Source organism: Bacillus rossius, chromosome 3 (genome assembly GCF_032445375.1).
Source record: "Bacillus rossius redtenbacheri isolate Brsri chromosome 3, Brsri_v3, whole genome shotgun sequence".
NCBI lineage: Eukaryota > Metazoa > Arthropoda > Insecta > Phasmatodea > Bacillidae > Bacillus > Bacillus rossius.
The window spans coordinates 35,389,152-35,395,151 of NC_086332.1; the positions used below are offsets into that span (position 1 = coordinate 35,389,152).

A 6,000-nucleotide genomic window follows, 5' to 3' on the forward strand; every position below is an offset into this window, starting at 1 on the left:
TGAATCAGAACAAATTAAAGAATGTTTACCGAATTTCAGTTTATACGTAATACGCGTATTACGTATACGCGTATACGTAATACGTATTAAACTTTTAATTATAAGTGTTACTATCTCTTCCCGCGCGAAATATCCATATTTTAAATGTTTAAAATATTTGTCATTTTAGATTAAAATTTCTTATTAATTTCATTCCACATTAAATAGAAGCATAGTTTTTTTTTCAAAACCCATTTATATTTCCGACTGCTACGTTTTGTATTAACTTTCAAAATCCAGTATATATTATCAGTTGTTATTGAAATTTAAAAGATGGGGCAGCGACTATATGTGTTGCTATCTTGTGTCAATCACATCATCCATTTGCCCGCCATGACACATTCGATTATAGCGACTCACATCGTTCCATCCCACCAATATAAATCACCTAACATTTCTTTGACATTTCTGCTGCCTGCTGTCGCAGATTGGAAATGTATAAACTATAGTTAACGCGAGCGAAGATCGTGTAGTTCCAGTAACGTTTATTAGAATGATCCTTAGATCATTCTTGGGCTAAGATCATTGGTTCGTGGATCGAAAGGCAGAATGGCATGCTTATCATTTAGCGTTCTAGCCGAAGTGCTATTACATCAACTTCCGACTAGGCGTCTGTTTTTAATAACAAGTACATATTATTTCTTGGATTTGTAGGGGCGAGACATGCAGAACCAGAAGGAATGTAAGGGGGGGGGGGGAGGTAAAATCTCTGTGGTTGAGTTCCAAAATATTTTTTTTTTCATGTGTACAGTTCTTAGCTCTCGGTATGCGGCGTTTGGTAGGAGTAATTTCGTAAGAATGGATCAAAAATCGATGAACGAAAATGTGTTATAAAGATGGTGGACCCACGGTGTAGCAACATGAACCCGTTAATAATCACTTTAGTAAACATTAGAGTATATACCATATGTATTGATGTGCCAAATAAAACTTAAATGATAGTGAAACTACCTTGGTATATATATGGCAAACTCAGGGGCGTAGCCGGGGGGGGGGGGGGGGGAAGGGGGGTGTTTAGGAGTTCAACCCCCCCCCCCCCCCCTTAGCACCAAAACTTTAATTAAATTTCTTATTCATCACTCAAACAAATTTCATATTAAAAATTAATAAAAAAAATTTTACCATTTTAATATATTTAAATTTAAGTACCGAAAACTGCTAAAATAGCACTATTTTACAACTTAAAATCCAAATTTTCCCGGGGGACGACCTCTGGACCCCCCCGCTTTAATACGGGGGAGGGGGGGCACGCTTCTTAACACCCCCAATACACAAATCCTGGCTACGCCACTGGGCAAACTAAAACAGTCACAGTAAAAAGTAATCACAAGTTTCAAAATACCTAAGAAACCTGAAATTACAATAATTATTGTAATAAATATTATCCTTACCAATTCAAAAGAGGCTTACTACCACAGCAGTAGAGCGCGTGATTGGTTCAATTCTCGTATCTGGGTAATTTTCTTTTACTTTTTTTTAATAATATTATAACACTGTTCAATCAGCTCAATAAGGTTAAGGTTTGTTTGTAGGTAGCATTTACAGACTGATTTCAGTCGTTAAGCAAAAACATATATACAAACATAACTTAGTTATATAGTATGTGTTTCAAAAATTTCCAGGTTAATATTTTAGTAATGCCCTGGAAGTATGACTTCTAACGAGCGTGGAAACTTTATAGTATTAAATGTTTAGCGAAATTTAACTAGATGGGCAGTATTTTGATAAAATTTCTTGTTGAAAATCAGGTCCAACGCCGGGGTTTTATCGGAGCAGTTTCTAACAATTATAAAATTTCCAGTTGTTTCGCGCTGCTACCTACTATCTGCGTTTAATAGTGGCAAGCAACGTTTACGATTCAGGCAGCGAATTCTAGCGACGCGCGCCGAAAGTATGTGTGTGATTCGCATCCAGAAATTTTGGTATTTGGAAAGCGAGTGCTTTATTAATCAGTTTATTTTTCACGCTTGATATTTCTACGTTAAATTTTGTGCCCGAGTTTTCGTATTATAAGTTTATTTGCAACATGAACATGAGAACACATGAATTCGCTCGTTACCGACGTTAGATGTTTACACATCACTGACAAGTACTGAAAGACACGTTCAATTTCTTTTATGCGTGTGGTTACTCTAAAAAAAGGAAAAAAATTACAATTATATTGCAAGTAAAATTAATTGCAGCAATGAAATGCAATATTATCCAAGTCACGTTTAAAGTTATGGTCACGGTAACTTTTTATATACACTGAGAGGATGTAAGGTGCCCAAGGCACCCGTTGAAAAAAGATTAATATAACAAACACTTTAATTTAATATAACTGCAATTTTTATAATTTAATTTCTTTTAATATTGTGCAAATGAAAATAATTTCTGATATATATATAATTATATATGTGTGTGTGTGTGTGAAGATAAAAATACCTAGTTGAAAAAATATATACATACATAATGTGCATCTGTACTCAGGGGCGCAACAACAGGGGGGGGGGGGGGGCAAAGAAAGTGCTGTGTAATCAATTTTTAGATAATAAAACTGCTTAAATAGCACCATTTTCCACCTTAACATACAAATTTTCCCGGGGGAGGAAATAGGGGGGATCGATGATTCTTTATAAAAAGTTGTATTGCCCCCCCCCCCCCCCCTCCCTTTGGAAATTTAGTTGTTGCGCCCCTGTCTGTACTATCTACATATAATCATAGCAACACGTAATTAAGTGACCAAAAAAGATTCTAATATAAAAATTCAAATGCCATAACTACAAAACAGCAAATATACCAAAATATTTTAGGGCAAACAAACGTATATTATATACACTAAAAAACAAATATACCCACCGTTTTAAATAAAAACATAAACTTCAAAAATATAAGCATATTTAAAAAATAAAAACAAAGATTTTCGAAAGCTTATAAAAACATAATTCAAAATATCAAAAGATTCCCAGTGACGTATACTTATATTTTAAAAAAAATTCACCGAGGTTCGTTAAGACCTAAACTTTCTGAGATATAAGCCCTAATTTTAGTAATTATAAGCATAATTGGTTGTAAGGCGCCCTGTAAGGCGGTGTTGAAAAATGATAAATGTAACAAACATTTTAATCCAATAACTAAGGCGTGTTCGACTTATGTAGCTGTATTTCAAATGTTACTCTACTGTTATACTTCCATTTTATATTTTATACACATCTCTATGGAAGAGGCTAATACTTGTGCTTCATGAGACTCTTGTCTCCAAGGTATACATATCTCTTTGGCGTTACCCGGTCATTAAGTCAGTGATGAGCGAAACTATATATATATATATATATATATATATATATATATATATATGGGCGCGTTATGAAAAAAAATATAAAAAGAGCGTGAATATTTACGATGCGGTGCACCATGCAACGAAATTTTTACGAGATGAAATAAAGGCTACATACAAATCAAAATTATATATGTGCTTTTAAATATTATACTCTAGTGTTTGATATTGAATACGGGTCTATATAATTGAAACCATTTATTTATTGTGAATATTAATGACAGAAATTGTGTTCATAAACTTTACAAGTTAATTTTCTAGTGTATTTATATAAATGTTCCCGTACGTATATTTTATTTGCATTATAAATGATCAACTATTACATTATTTAATTAATAATTACAATTAATAAATCATAATAAACATTCAGCATATTTATTTTCAATATTAATTAAATTTTATCTCTATTATGTTATTAAATCAAATAATTAAATTTATCCACGTGCTTATTTAATTCAATAATTAATTATTAGTATTTATTTTAAAAAAAAATATTTTAATTGACTTTATACTTCACCAACCGTATTTTAAATATCACTCCAGTTCTTTTATTATTTAATTTATATTAATTATTTGCATCTAAATTTAAAGTTAGATTTTATCACGTCAAGTAAGTATAACTTCTAACGCGCGTACATAATTGCACGTAACCTTTTGAATATTATTACTTTCGGAAATGGGGTGGTAGGGGGGGGGGGAGGGGCGACCCAAATTATTTGCTCCCTGGCCCTTTTAGTTCCTCTCGACGGCGCTGGAAGACACGTCACACGTGACTCCTGAATGATGGGCTCGCCCCTTGAGAGGAGTCGGAACTACGGACTGTCGCCAGACGGCGCTCCACAAAGAACCATGAAGGGGGGGGGGGGGAGGGGGGAGGGGGAGGGGGGGTCTCTACACACGAGTGTTTTCATTCACCCCGCTCTTCACCGCTCGCGGCCGCTCGGATAATCGGCCAGGAGCTGCGCGCGGCACGAAGCCACGGCACTTCCGCGCGCCACGTCAGCTCGCGGGCAGCGCGCGTGCGGACGCCGCCGTGCCTCTACGGACACGTCATAGAGTCATAGTCTCAGGAACAGGGCTCTCCACGCATCCCTACTCTTTGCTGATTGCGATCGGAACACACGAACAACGTAACGTTACTAAATTACACGAGCTGATTAATGTTCAATTTTTTTTTACCGCCACTTGCTAAATTATCAAACAAACAGATGACACCAACCTTTTTTTTTTTTTTAACCCCATCATATTTGCGCGTAATTGAAATCGCACTGAAAATAACTTAGACATATCCAGTATTTAAGAACTACTTTTCACATATTTCACAGAACATTAATTTTCCTTACATTTATATATAACGAGAAATGACTTCGGTGATTATTTTACGACACGTTAGTACATTTATGGGTTCTACCGGGTATTTAACAAGAATTAATAAAAGTTATCTTAAAACTGACATTCCTTGTGAAAATAAACAATAATTCAGAACAATTTTAACGTCTCGTAAAGTTTTAAAATGAAGATACAGTTATACGGAAATAATTAAAAAGCAAAAACATTTTTACCCGCTTTCAATCACGCTTTTTTTTTTTTTTTTTTTAACTTGTCCTTTATGCCTTTGACTAAAGTAAAATACTCATTAATGTTACACATATTTTTTACATTATTTTCATCCACTTGAGAGGTATGTACTAAACCTCTGAACATATTTTTTTTCCCCCTTGCGGTTATTTGGCATCAGAAACTTGTACAAATTCCGGCTTACCCTACAGGTTTGTAAACTTAAGAAATATAAAATTAATTACGTGACAAAGTATTCAATGTAACATACAATCTTACCTTAAAAAACTTGTCTCAGTCCTAAAACACAACGCCACTTCTATAGCAAAGAAAAAAAAATTATGCCGTGAGTTGCGCGACAGTGACACGTGTATAAGTAAACAGAACGATTAAAGCACATTCGCAGCAGCGAACGCGCAGTATAAATGAGTTGTGAAGTTGTGAACGGAAGCGGGTCGGTGAAGTTCCCTCCGTCGGAACGGCGCGCCGTGGTTGGCTGCCGCGATCGCGTGATCATTGACGGTGGCGCTCGGAGCTCGGTGGCGGCGGGGAAGCGAACCTCTAATCTATTTCTACCTGCCAAGGTCTGGCGGCGGACTGTGTCGCGCTCTTCAGATAAATGCCGACTTAGTGCGCGTGCGCGCCGCAGCGAGAATAAACTTCGGCGCTTTCACAACGTCAACAGAGACGTAACATACTGCGTTGAGACCTTGTGACGCAAATTCTCGCTGTTTACAATTCCGCCCGTAGGAGAAACTGCGTGTCATTTTTCCATTCATGTTTATTTCGTCAATAAAGATTTTGAAGGCAAACCTTGCAAATGCGAATTTATCATTTTATTAGCATCGTGTTTTAAATATTGTTATTAAACTTAAATTAGGGTAAGATAATTATTGAACTGAATTTTACGTATGTAATGGGAGTTGTAAATTATTAATAATCGCTTGCGACCGACTACAAAAACAACTTAAATAATTACATAAAACTAATATGTTGTTGTTAACTTCTTACTAATCAATGGTTTTTGGAAAAAAATTATAAAAGTCTATCGAGAACCATATATAATAGTAAGCCTATACGGCATTTCC

General features: G+C 35.5%; 1 protein-coding gene across 1 annotated transcript in view; it reads right to left on the reverse strand.

The window, feature by feature from the left end:
* The window catches only part of LOC134530516 (uncharacterized), a 49,812-nt gene extending 44,466 nt beyond the window's left edge, over positions 1-5,346 (reverse strand). Inside the window, exon 1 of the mRNA XM_063365401.1 lies at positions 5,192-5,346. The gene's annotated coding sequence lies outside the window, so the exon portion shown is untranslated. The remainder of the gene's footprint in view (positions 1-5,191) is intronic.
* Between the last annotated feature and the right edge of the window lie 654 nt (positions 5,347-6,000).